Raw genomic sequence first — 13,373 nt, 5'->3', positions numbered from 1 at the left:
TGTGGAGCCTGTAGGCCCCTATTTATGCTCAACCTAGACTTTAAGATTCTTAGCAGGATATTGGCAACCAGACTGCAGCCGTTAATGACAGAACTCATACATTCTGATCAGGCTGGCTTTATCCTGAGTTGGAACACAGCGCTCTGTATAAGACGCCTACTGACGATCATGGAAGCATATTGCGAGATGGGGGGGGGAGTAATCCTCGCAGTAGACATTGAGAAGGCATTCGAAAGTTTAGAGTGGGAATTTTTGTATGGTATCATATACAGAATGTGGCTAGGATATGGCCTTCTGAGATGGGTCAATCTGCTTTACACGGGTCCATTAGCCAGAATCAGAATGGGTAAGGCAATATCAGAACAGTGCCTTGCAGAGCGGGGCACCAGACAGGGGTGCCCCCTCTGCCAACTGCTGTTTGCCTTGCCTATGGAGCCACTGGTCTGTTTGGCCAGGACAAACACAAAATACTGAGGGATACATCTGGGAACTAGTGTCCATCATATAGCATTATATGCGGCTGACCCCCTGATGTTTTTAGAAAACCCAGGTGATGCCCTGGTGGGAGCAGGAGACTTAATGGCAGAATTTGGGGAGATGTCAGGTCTACATATCAATGGGCAAAAGTCCAAATTAGTTCTTCTAATAAAAGATAGGGACCCCCTTCCGAGCTGGCACACTTATAATTGGAACCTAGGTGCCAAGAGTAATTAGGGGTAAAGATATATCATACTCATCCAGACAGATTTGAGGGAAATATGGGTATAGATGTAAGATCCTTCAAAACCAGTACGGAATTTTGGAATGGCCTCCTGCTATCACTGGCAGGGAGGGTTGCCCTTTTGAAAATGGTGGCACTATTGCGACTATTATATTTTTTTCACTACTATCCTATAAAGGATACCCTCTAGATGGAATGCTGAGCTACAGTCTTTAGTGGTGAACTTCATATGGGGCCCGGGGAGCAAATGGCTGGCCCTGAAAACATTACAATGACCAACTTCAGAAGGGGGCCTTGAAGTTCCTGCTTTTGAGAGATACTACCTGGCGGCCCAACTACAGTGGTTTTCTAGATGGATTGCAGATTAACAAGCGACAGAACGGGATGCGGGACTATTTGTACACAAATTAAACATATTACAGAGACTGCTGGTGCAAATGTGCAGGGAACCGAAGAGAGGGACCAGGGAGATAAAAGTAATACGGCGCTGTTGGAGGCGATGCCTCCAGATGACGAGGCTGCGGGCCCCTATTCCCTCTTATTCCCCCGACTTATCCATAGGAGTGCTGAGACTGTTACCACTAGGGGGGCATTGGGAGGGTCTGGGAAACTAGGAGCAGGCAGGGTATTGTGACTGAGGGGCTTATTCCGAGACAGGGTGATGCTCCAATTTGAAGAATTTAGAGAGAGCTTTGATCTCCCTCAGGGGCAATTCTTATTACATGGAGGGGTAACAGCAACGATTAGGGAATACTAGCGGTGGGACTGTCGGAACCCCCACATCATGAAACTTGTAGATATATAGCAACGGGAGGGGGAAGGACTAATGCAACATGTGCCTTTATATAGCACTAGGCGGAGATGCCCTACAACCGCTTACCACTCTCTGGGACAGATGGGCAGAAGACGTGACTATCCCCTTAGAAGACAAAGTATGGGAAAGCATATTAGAAGGGACCCCTAAAGTGTCAAGGAACACTTGCTTCTGCCTAATTAATTATTTCATGCTACATAGGGCATATCTTACCCCGGGACAAATCAATAAATATTTCCATAGAGAAGACATGAGCTGCCCAAGATGTGGAAGGCATAAAGAAAACAGAACCAGACTAGAATGAGTCAAGCCCTGAGAGACAGGCGCCCATGGGACATCCGACAAGACAGGGAATGTGAGTAATCAGAACTTAAACATATCTAAGCATAGCAGAACGTAACTAATGAGCTGAAGAATAGAAGGAAAGATACCGAGAATGGGAGCACATCAACCTACTTAAGTAGCAAAACAGTGATTAATTGGCTATGGACATATGATTTTGGATCTGCAGGGAGGTAGGGAGGGAGGTGGGGAGGAGTTATCGGGAAGTTGGTTAAGTAGGACTGATATGTATATTCTATGTATCTCTGTAACCACATAATGAAGAACTGTAAGGCAAAGAAACACCTAACATGCATGAGAAACGTGATGTAGAATTAGATATAAAAGCAAACGTAATAAATTATGTTAAAAAAATAGTTACGTATATCTTGTTGCCAATTTACAAGTACCATAGGCTACAATGTACTTGTACTGCAGCAGATGGGACCTTTGCAGTGTTTGTGTTGGAGTATCTAGGCCAGCCAACTTTTTATGTGAGCATAGTGCTTATAGAGAGCACTCAACCAAAATCCTAAGTCTTCATGCTGCTTTTTCAAAACTTTGGCTCAGTTTGAAAAATGTAGGTCATCAGTGAAGCTAAATAAAAAGCATATTATTAGCGCAGTGTTATTTTCATGGAGTGAAAACTTGTGGAATATTATTCAATGTAAATAATGTGGAAGGGTATGAGACGCATTGATTTATTTAAAAAAAATCCTGGGGCATATTATCAAGGACCGGTGTTAAAATTATCGCCGTTTTATCGGCAGGCAACTGCTGATAAAACGGCGATAATAGGCTTGATAATAGGCTCTTGTTATTCCCATAGAAGCCCATGTTAACACCAAAACATGGGCTTCTATGGGAATTAACAAGAGCGTATTATCAAGCCCATTATCGCCGTTTTATTTGCAGTTTCCTGCCGATAAAACGGCGATAATTTTAACACCGGTCCTTGATAATATGCCCCCTTGTTTTCAAAGAGTGATGGCATAGTACTTTGCAATGATTGGAAATGAGAGCAAGCAAAAATACTCTCATCGCTTCATTGTGAATCAGCGTTGTTGTTAGTCAATTAGAAAGCAACATCTTTGGAAATTGGATTACAAAAGCTGTTTCTGAAGGATCCATTTTTTACAAACAATCTTGCAACCAGGCATTTATTAAGCAAAGGGAGAGCAGAAGAAGGACAAAGGGCAAACCGGTTTGTACTGTTTACAATCAATCAATTAATTAAAGCAAATTTAATTAAATGAAAAAAGAATGTCTGCAAGGCATGGGGCCAATCTCACGCATGTGCAAAACGGGTGAGGGAGAAATGCGAAAGATCAGAACGCAAATAAGAGAAGAAGATGAACATGAGATTAATTTAGGAAGCATAAAGTCTATTTTTTAGTTATTGCCTCTAATTGAATATAGTACACACATATGGTAAGTGATAGAAGATGAGTGGTCCAGGGGCACATGCACGTCAGTCAGGGGCTTCCCAGGGGTGCAGCTGCAACCCCTGGCTTGCGCTTACAACCTCTGGTTTCAGTGATGGCAATATCAGTGGCAAGAACTTAGGGGCTGCTCTACGTTCCTTAATTTCTGCCTGTTTTTCATTATACTAATAGTGAGTAATTATCTATTAATGTACTAAAAACGGATCACATTTAGCTAGAACGGGAACTTTGGCAGCAGCTGCGGTAAGTAAAAATGGGTTTGTGTGGGTGCTTGCGGTTAAGAGCGTTTTTATGTGATAAATAAAGAGCATGTGTGTGCGTGAGTGAGTGAGTGAGTGAGTGAGTGACAGGTAGTGTGTGAGATTAAGGCTCAGATGTACTATCCTTTGGTGCAAGTCAACACTGCAACAAAGTTGCTGCGCTGCCTTGCTTCAAAGGGAGAGAGACAAAATGTGCCATATCCACTAAGATTTGGGCATTTTTTCCCTCCCTGTGATGTAATACTTGCGAGTTTGCTGTTGACCCTGGCATAGTGAAGGTAATTATTGTCTTAAATAGACACCCAGTGCAAAAAGTTGGCTTTGGCATACTAGCTGCAGATCTTAGCATGACAGACACCTGATACTGGCAAACTAGTGGTAATTCTTGGCATAAAAGGCATTAAAGGTAAAATACTGGTACTGGCACACTAAAAGGTAATTCATGGAATATAGGGCACCCGTGGAAAAATACTGGCATGCTTGAGGAAATTCTTGGCATGTTACAAGAGTGGAAAAATGCTGATGCTGGGACAACAGAGGCAATTCTTCACATAAAGGTGGACTACCTGGCATATAGTAGGGTCAGGGTGGCAACAAGGAGAAAATGCTGACATTCTCTGGGAATTTTTGACTGATGGGTAAACTATGGCATATGGACAGCATAAATTGCAAAGTTCTGACACTGGGGTATTTTATATAATTTTTTATATAAGGGGAACCAATGGACTATGGAGGCACCCATGATGAAATGCTGGCCTTACTTAGTACAATGAAGATAGTTTTTGACATAAGCTGGAACCCATATGCACATTTTGAAAAATTGGGTTCATTCCTGGGAACGTCTGATTTCCTTGGATTGGCACACTTTGAAGGGATTTGAATATTTCAGCAGCTATTGCATTTTAGTAAATTTATATGAAACTTATTCACGAGAACGCGCTATTTCGCCCCCTTACTTTCACATTTTTCTCAGGGTGTGGGGGGAACCCCATTGAAGAGGCCTGGTGTACTCGCTCACCACACTTCAGGGCAATTATTATGCCCCAGAACTTTAAAAGATCAAGTCAGCACCATAATGTAGATGGTATCTTAAATAGACATGTTTCTGTGTTATGCTTATCATGCTGTTATAATGGAACATCAGTTGTTTTGATATTAGGGACAGGTGGCATGCCTTCCTGCAAACAATCAGGGCCAAGGGACTTATGATGTTGCTTCCTGTGATATAATTGCGATCAAAGTGTATGTCTTGTCACTTTCGCTACCCCTGACAGTTAGGTGAATCAAAGCCATTGGAAGGGCAGAAATTAAATGGCGGAAGAGTGCTTGTAAAGATGAAATCCTTTCTGAGAAATGTAGACAGGACTTGACAAGAGGTGACAGTGGAAAATTTCAAAATTATACAGGAATACAGAATTATGTTCAAACACCCCTTCCAAGTACATATAAATGACCCAACAAACCCATTCCAAGCACATGGAGAGTATTTTTCTTCATCCAACATGTTCTACCACAGCACATGAAGTGCATCTCCCCTCCACTCCCTCTGCTTCGCCAGCTCATGTTCCAGCATTCTTCTTCTTATTATTATTATTATGGTTATTATTATTATTATTATTATTATTACTATTATTATTATTATTATTATTATTATTGTTATTAATATGATTGTGATTATTATTATTATTATTATTATATACCGTTATACAGCTAATGACTACCCAAAGAGGGTTTCCCAGTGCTAAGCTACAAAAAGGTACCCAGCACTCCAACACAGGTCTCTTCCAACAGCAGAGTTAAAACAGCAAGGTTTTTAATTTCTTGCAGAAGACCAACAAAGAGAGACATGCTCCCAAAGCAGGGGATAAGGAATTCCACAGCTTTGGGCCTAAGAAGAAAAAGGCTTTACCTCCTTGATTGTTTTTCTTAATTCTGGGGATTGCAACAAGATCAAGATTGCTTGAGCGCAGAGACTAGCTCTGTATATATGGTAGCCCCAGAGAGCTAAGATATGTGGGGCTACAATTGTTAAGACATTTGTGCACATAGAATAAAGCTTTAAATTGAGTACAGCATTCATTTAGCAGCCAATGGAGTTCATTGAACAGACTTGCAGTGGGGGAAAACGTTGGGGGAGAAGTAGGAGCCTTGCATTGGAAATCACTTGAGAAGGCCTTTCTTGACATTTAGGTAAAGAATGTTTCCGTAATCCAACCTGGAAATAACCAATGCCTGGATAATGGTTCTTTGGCCAGAGACAGGAAGACAATGTAGAATTTTCCTGAGACATCTCAAAATACCAAAGCAGGTGGAAGCCACCTTGGTGTGCTGCTGTCTCATAGACAGCCTGTCATCAAAGCAGACCCCTAGATTCTTGCCCATCGGTACTGGAGTGGAAACAGTACCCATAGCCTCATGCCACTGAAGAGGGCCACAAAGGTGGGGAAGGTTGCCCATCAGCAGAACCTCGGTCTTGTCCCCTTTCAGCTAGAGAGAATAAGTATTGATCTAGGAATAAACTTGTGTAAGGCAGCTGTACAGGGCCTCAGTTCTACAATTCTCCTGAGATGACAGGAAAACCATTATCAGAGTGTCGTTGACCTACAAGAGGAGAGTGAGACTGCAGTTTTCTACAATATCTGTCAGTGGCCTTATGTAAAGATTAAAAAGTGTTGGACTAAATGTGGATCCCTAAGGGACACCAGGTGTTAGAGGGTGTGGCTTTGGGCGGTGCGGATGAGTGTGAACCTGGAAAGTACAACTGTGCACAAAGGAGCCCATTCAAGGCAGGGCAATATCCGGCACACCCCTCGCCCCTAGTCTTTGAGGTAGAGTGTTGTGATTCACCATGTGAAAAGCTGCACTGAGATGTAAATGAATCAGTGCAGCGGTACCACCATTGTCTAATTGTTGCCTTAGATGTTCTGTCACTGCGAACAGAGCTGAATCCGTGCTATGGCCTGCTCTAAAACCCAATTGCGAGAGGTGGGGCAGGCCATTACGTATCGTGTACCTCGTAAGCTGCTTATTCACTTGTTTTTCCAGAACTTGGCCCAGTGTAGGTAGAAGCGAAATCGGCCTATAGTTAGACCAGATGAAAGGCTCAACATTTGTTTTTCTCAGTAGGGTCTTGACCATAGCATGTTTCTAAGCTATATACATGTACACATGGTACTACAGGATGCAGTCCAAAACATTATTTCCTTTTCCAAAGCGTATTAACCCTCCAATTTAACACCTGCACTATGTTCTGGTAAGTGGGAGTTATGACTTCAATGCAGTAGGGAGGTGGAGGTAGGGAGAGTGGGAAATAGAGAGAGACGGAAAAGAATTGGTTTGGTGGGTAAGATGCTCTCCCATGCCGAGGAAAACCTTTGTCAGAGACAGAACAACAAGCCTTGACAATTAATACAGCCAAGACCTCATGAGATTATATTGGCTAGCATTACCAACCAGTAAAATCGGGTCCTGTGTTCCCACATCAGGGACAACTGAGTGTGGGAACACTGGGTCAGTTGTAATCAGGCAGACTGTTATTCCAGATAGTTCTTCCTCTCCACCTGGCTTGCAATCAAGGCCAGGGTGTCAACCTCTCACATGGGCTTCACACCCAAAGTGCCACATCTCGATAGTGGTACACTCTACAATAGGCTCAGTGCTGTGCTGAGATTTTTGTGTAACCTCAAGACCACACATTCAGATCCCTACAGGAGCGACACGGCACTTTTGCAACAAGTTATTAAAATTAGTTATTTCCATTAACTCTACACTTCTTTGGAAATATAAAGTGTGAGTATGCCTGTGTGCCTGGAATCACAGAAAACACAATTTCGTCAATAAAGTGTGCAGCAAGTGGCAGCAAATGGGTTGCAGTAGAATAATGTTGCTGTCCTTTACTATTCAAGCGCATGATGGGCCTCCACAAGCCTTAACCTCGTTCCCGAGTAGTCAAAACATGAACTGGATTTTAACTCTGGAGAGTATCTGATGTTGCAGGGAATTTGCAGATGTATTCCCAGGAGAGAGAGGCAGTTCTCTGCAGCCATTGTATTGTCTAGTAACGTAAATATCACACCAAATTCCCTACACCTGGTTTCTAAATATATATCCAGTGACCAATCTGATGTTGCTGGTCCTGCAAGATCATAGGCGTTCAAATTGAACCCCATGGCACTGAATTTTCTCATGATTCAGACACTTGGTAAGTATGAGGTAGGTATTGTTGTATAAAAGTGTTGATGCTGGCAGCGTGAGTATCCACATCACTGGGGTTTGCAGTCATTAATTTCACAAGTAGCACTTCTCAGTGTCTCAGCATCAGCAGTCAGCAGAGAATATACCTGCTCAATGACTGCAGTCTTGTAAACCAGAGTCTCAAATAGGTGCACTTTGTATAAAATAAAATATAAGACTGTCAACATGAGCAGTGCTATCTCAATCACAGGTTTACAAGTGATAACAGACAACCCTAGACCAATGCACTTGAGGTACATTCTTTGCTGTGGTGGAACACAAAAAAACTGAAAACAGAGATTCTTGTTTGAGTCATTTATGTATATGTCAATGCCAGAAACTGAGCTTTTTGAGGAACAGTCTAATGCATGACTGAAACTAGCCAAGCAGAAACTAGCACTTATTGTGAAGCAGTACACATTCTGATTGGATACAGTTAATCAGGAACAAATCCCTTTTTTCAGGCATTTCATTATAAGAAATACATGAAGATAGTTAAAATAATGGCCAAGCAAATACATCACCAGTAGTGAAAAAGTACATGATTTCTGAGTCATGGCACACCCTTCAGAAGGATATCAGGCCACGTGAGAGTAAAATAAGAAGTAGAATGGGTAGTCCATCGCTTATTCTTCTATGCGTTGTTTGGCCAGTCAAGACTAGTGACAAGCTTTTGTTTCTCCTTTTTAACAGTGCAGACAGACCTTGTCTTCCTTTTATTAAGTGTTGCTTCTTTGCCCATATTCCCCTTCTTTGGGGACTATTACATCATTTCCACAATTCCAGGTTACGATAGAGACACCAGCATGCTACTTCTGTGATAAAAGTAGGGTCTGAACACAAACCTGTGGATAAGACTGTATGCTCCTTAGCAGGTGGGTGACTGTCACCGACCCCAGTTTTGTCAGTTGCCATTCTAAGCATGTAGGGAGTTCAAGGTCCGCATTTGCAACAGGAAAGTAAAGGGACAAGTTTTAGGCCGTACTCAAGCTAAAACACCCTTTGGCAGGTATGCTGATAATAAAATTAACGTGTAAATCTTCTTATATTGTTTATATTCAGTATTTGTTTATTCTTCTTTGATTTCATGCACGTCTATGATGCACACAATATTATTAACCTGATATGGTTTGATAACTGAAGGAAGTTAAGCTTATTTGTTCTTTCGGCATGTTCTAAGGAGATCCTAAATCTTCTTCAAGGATTTCTTATTAACAGCATTCTCTTTTAGAAAGGGAACAGCATGGTTCTCCCAAGTACATAACAACAGTCTTCTGCGTGTCACATTTCCTAGTAGGGGTATGTAAAATTTGCAATATATGTTTTCATATAATTATGGAAATTTTACTGCAGAATGCGTTCTGATGTAACTTTTTGATACAAGGATGCAACACAAAAGCAGGGCACTCTGTTGTTCTGAAGAGTTTGTGATAATTTTAACTGCAAATGGCATTTTCACAGTAAATGTAAGGTTCGCCCAGGCCTAATTTCTAACATCGAATTTTAGGCTGGGAGTGGGCAAAGGCCACTGCACAATAATAATTCTAGCACAAATGAAACATGGCAAGACTTTACTGATATAAGCTTCTGCATTGTCTGCTCTCTTCGTTTGTGGGCTGATGAAAAAGAAAGAAGATACAAAAATAAATAATAGGAAAGATTAAAGAGAATGGGTCTGCAAATGTTAACACTCTGTTTAGGAAAAATATATATACTGAAGTATCACAAAAAAGTGTGTTTTGCAATTGGTGGGGCATCTGATAGAAATTACAAAACCAGAATTTATAAAAATACAAAATTGTCCATTTATTTAAAAAGATTTTCTCATAACAAATATTTACATTGCGCCATAATTTCTTCTAAAATATGTCTTCATTTAAACTTTGATACCATGCCTTTTACATTCCTTTTTCACAAACACCAGCTGTATTGACCAATTTAGAAGTCCTGAAATTAACAACATTTTGTTTATAATTCACTGAGTTTTGTTCCCCAGAAAATTCCTATTGTGTTACTGATGAAAAAGGTTTTGTTGGGATCAGTGCAGTAAAAAGAAAGCCAACATGTGTATAAAGGTTTGTTTCAACTTCATAAATTTTCCAAAAGTGCATTTCAAAATGCATGATTATCAGAGGAATTTATTAAGTGGGCTCTAGGAGCTGTTCTGAAATGCAGTTGTATCTTACTCCTTGATTAACTTGTGACTACGAGAGCTATTTCCGAATTAGGAGAATAATGATGCATAGTTGTGAAGCCTTTAAGAAAATAATGCCATTGTGTGTAATCCGAAATATTGAATTTAGGACTGAAATTTAGAGTGATCATGATAACCACTCAAATATTCTGCAATGGCTGCAACAATATATTGTTTAGGTTGTGACCGAACAATCAGTTTTTGCTAACCCCACCGTAAAGGGTCACATCCGAGAACATCTAGATGCAAACAGTTCAGGTAACTCTATATTTTGAATGCTAATTGCTCAAAAACACCTGAGCTTTCTGAGTAAAGTTCTGGCTTTCTGCCAAATTTGATCTGATTCTGGTCAGCCATTTTTTCTGTATCACTTCCCTATTCCTATGGGAATATACATGGGAATAGTATGTTTTGAGAATCCCCATTTATCTCGGCCATTGCTTGATTCACCAATATGAAAATTTTCAGAAAGGAGCTGAGGTGGATGAACAGTTTTTTTTGGGAAGGTTCATGAAGATTCCTCAAATGGTAGTAAATTCATTAGCACATTAAAAAGTGCTCTTCCTAAGGAAACACCGGTGTTTTGTGTGCCTCTTCTTTGTCATATTTATTAGGGAGCAATAAAGAGAAAGCAGTTCTAAAAGAAACAGGGACACAGATAATGTACAGCAAAAGGTAAGATGTTGCATTTATGGTGTCAAATTGGTCACAGACACATTCTCAGGATTGTTATGAACCATGTGTTCATCAGATAGTTCTGTACAGAGATTTCACTCCGTGATGTTCAAGTTTCCCTTTTACTCCAGTGGTTGGTATTCCACTCCTGCTGTGCTGGAATCAGCAGGATGAGAACAATTGACATTTCAGCTTCTGTGCCCTCACTCCTATTGTTGGCATGTCCTTTCTCACCTACATATGTGACTAGAGCATGACCTCCTAACCTTCCTATACTACTAGTTGGCATTCATTCACAGTCCCCTATTAATGCTCTCTCCCCACTGGCCTCTCCTGCAACAGCCCTTAAGGTCCCCCATCAGTTTTCTTCGTCAATTTTGTCCACTTGATTCTTCGCTTTTGGCATCTTTGTGTGGACTTTTACCGCTACCTGGCAGCGGCCTCTGGGGCCTAATCACAAAAGTAAATTTGCACACGAGTAAATCTACACATCTAAATGTGCTTATACACTTGCTGGTAAATGTACTACTGTCGGCAATTTGCCATATGTGAGTGTAAGTTTACTACTAAGGGCCCGAATCAGATTTCGGACAGAAGGGCTCCCAACGATAGTCGGAGCCCTTCCGCCCGAATCGGAACGTGCCGGCCTGATTCTTTTCCGACCGAGCCATTCCAATTGGCTTGGTGGAAAGGAATCCAACTCAGTCTTCCGGATGGCTTATGACGGGCTCGGAGAGCCCGTCCGTCGTCCTGAAATCCTTCAGTAGTCCCCGGTCACCTCTTAATGACCGAGAGAGTACGATTGCTGTTTTTCACTACCTTTTCGTGCCGGTGTTTCCGGCAGGAAAAGGCAGTCGGAAACTGTCTTTGGGGGCCCCCAGTAGGGCCCCCATGGGTGCAAGGCCGCCAAATGGAGGCCTGGGGGCACCTATGGTGCCCCTCTGTTGATCCCTGCACCCGGTGACAGGCCCCTTGGGGTGCAGGCCACAGGGTGCAGGAATAAACTGCACCCCTCCATTTCACAATGCGGGCATGCATTGCGCTCGAAATGCATGCTCCCATTGTAAAACATACGAGCGGGACCGAACAGGGTTCGGTTGCATCTAACTTGCAGGGCCATAACTGACAACAGTAGGTCATTCGGTCATGGTTCCTGGCCAATGTCGGATGGATTCAGGTCCGTCCGACATTGGAATCAGGCCCAAAGTGTAGAGCAAAATTTACAAGTGGAAAGTTATTAGTAGTAAGTTTTCACCTGTAGGCGGAGTTTTTCACTACCAGGTTGGAGATCTCCCTATGGTAAAGTATAGGTACAATTTTAAAAATGTATTAAACTTTAAAAACTAATAGTAAAAATATAATTATATTAACTATTAATGTTAATTGATTGTAGGCATTTATATTAAATTATGAACAAAATAAAAACGAATTTAATGTTGAATTCCATATTTAAGTAATGTACATTTATTAAATTGAATGTATTTAAAAAATAAATTGACAACATCCCACAGAAACTAAAATGATTATATTTATTTATTATACATTAGAAATTACAAGCAGTTGTGTACAGAAGTTTTTTAATGTAATTATTGTTTAAAAACAAATTGAAGTTATATTTCATTTTACATCTATATAGTTTTTTAAATATGCTGTCAAAATATTTTGTTTTTTTATCATTAAATTCAATTTATCTATTTAAAACAAATATAAATAAATTAATGTATTTTAATATGTTTTTTATTATGGGGTTCCATTTTAAATCCTAGCTTCCATTATTTTCTATTGGAGAATGTAGTAGTACCAGTGGTTGTTCATGTGTGGTTCTGGACTTACTTCAGGTGTGAGCTGGAGTACATTTACCACAGTTAGTTTTGGGTCCTTTTTTACCTTTAGCACTTTAGAAGAGTAATTTGTGAGTAGCAATGGGCTTACTCTTTTGTGGATGGGTGTCTGCTCCTCCCTAAGCCCATCCTTAGCTCTCCCTAAACTACTTATTACTTCTTTCTAAACCACTCCCATTTAGTAGTGTGTATTCCCCATTTGCCAGCCAGTCGCCCATGTCCCTCCCACATTCCTTACTACATAGTAAAACTCACATGTGTGAGAATCTCCCCATAGAAAAGATAGGGGAGGTGAACTCATAAGTTTTTGAATCGCATTTTGTAGTAAGTAAGAAGTACTACTGTAATGTTTCTTTATGTAAGTCAAAATACTGTTTGTGAATCAGGTCCTCTGTGGTCAGTGTTCATCGACACGACTCCTGTTACAGGCCCTGTCTCCTCTTGGGTGAGGATCTCCCCATAGAAAAGATAGGGAAGGTGAAGGTGGCGATTTACACTCATAGGCTTAAGAATCACATTTTGTAGTAAGCAAGTAGCACTACTGTAATATTACCATACGTAGTACAAAATCCAGTTTGTGAATAAGGTCCCCTGTGTTCAGTGTTCATAGACCTAACTCCTGTGACATGCCCTGTCTCCTCTTGTCCCGCCCATGAGCCATCTCAACCTCATAGTAAGGCAACATTGCTGAGCACCAATTTCGGATCACCGGTACTGATGCACTCATAGACCAGTCCATGATTTAGCCTGGATGGTTGCTACTAGCATCTATAGCTGCCCATTAATCACTGTGTGAGAACACCCTGACACAGATTTATGGATTTATCCTTCTGGTTAAAAAAACACTCAAAATGGGAAAGGGGCAAAGG

The sequence above is a fragment of the Lissotriton vulgaris genome, chromosome 1_1 (assembly GCF_964263255.1).
Source record: "Lissotriton vulgaris chromosome 1_1, aLisVul1.2, whole genome shotgun sequence".
Lineage (NCBI taxonomy): Eukaryota > Metazoa > Chordata > Amphibia > Caudata > Salamandridae > Lissotriton > Lissotriton vulgaris.
Note: the sequence above shows the minus strand (reverse complement) of the source record.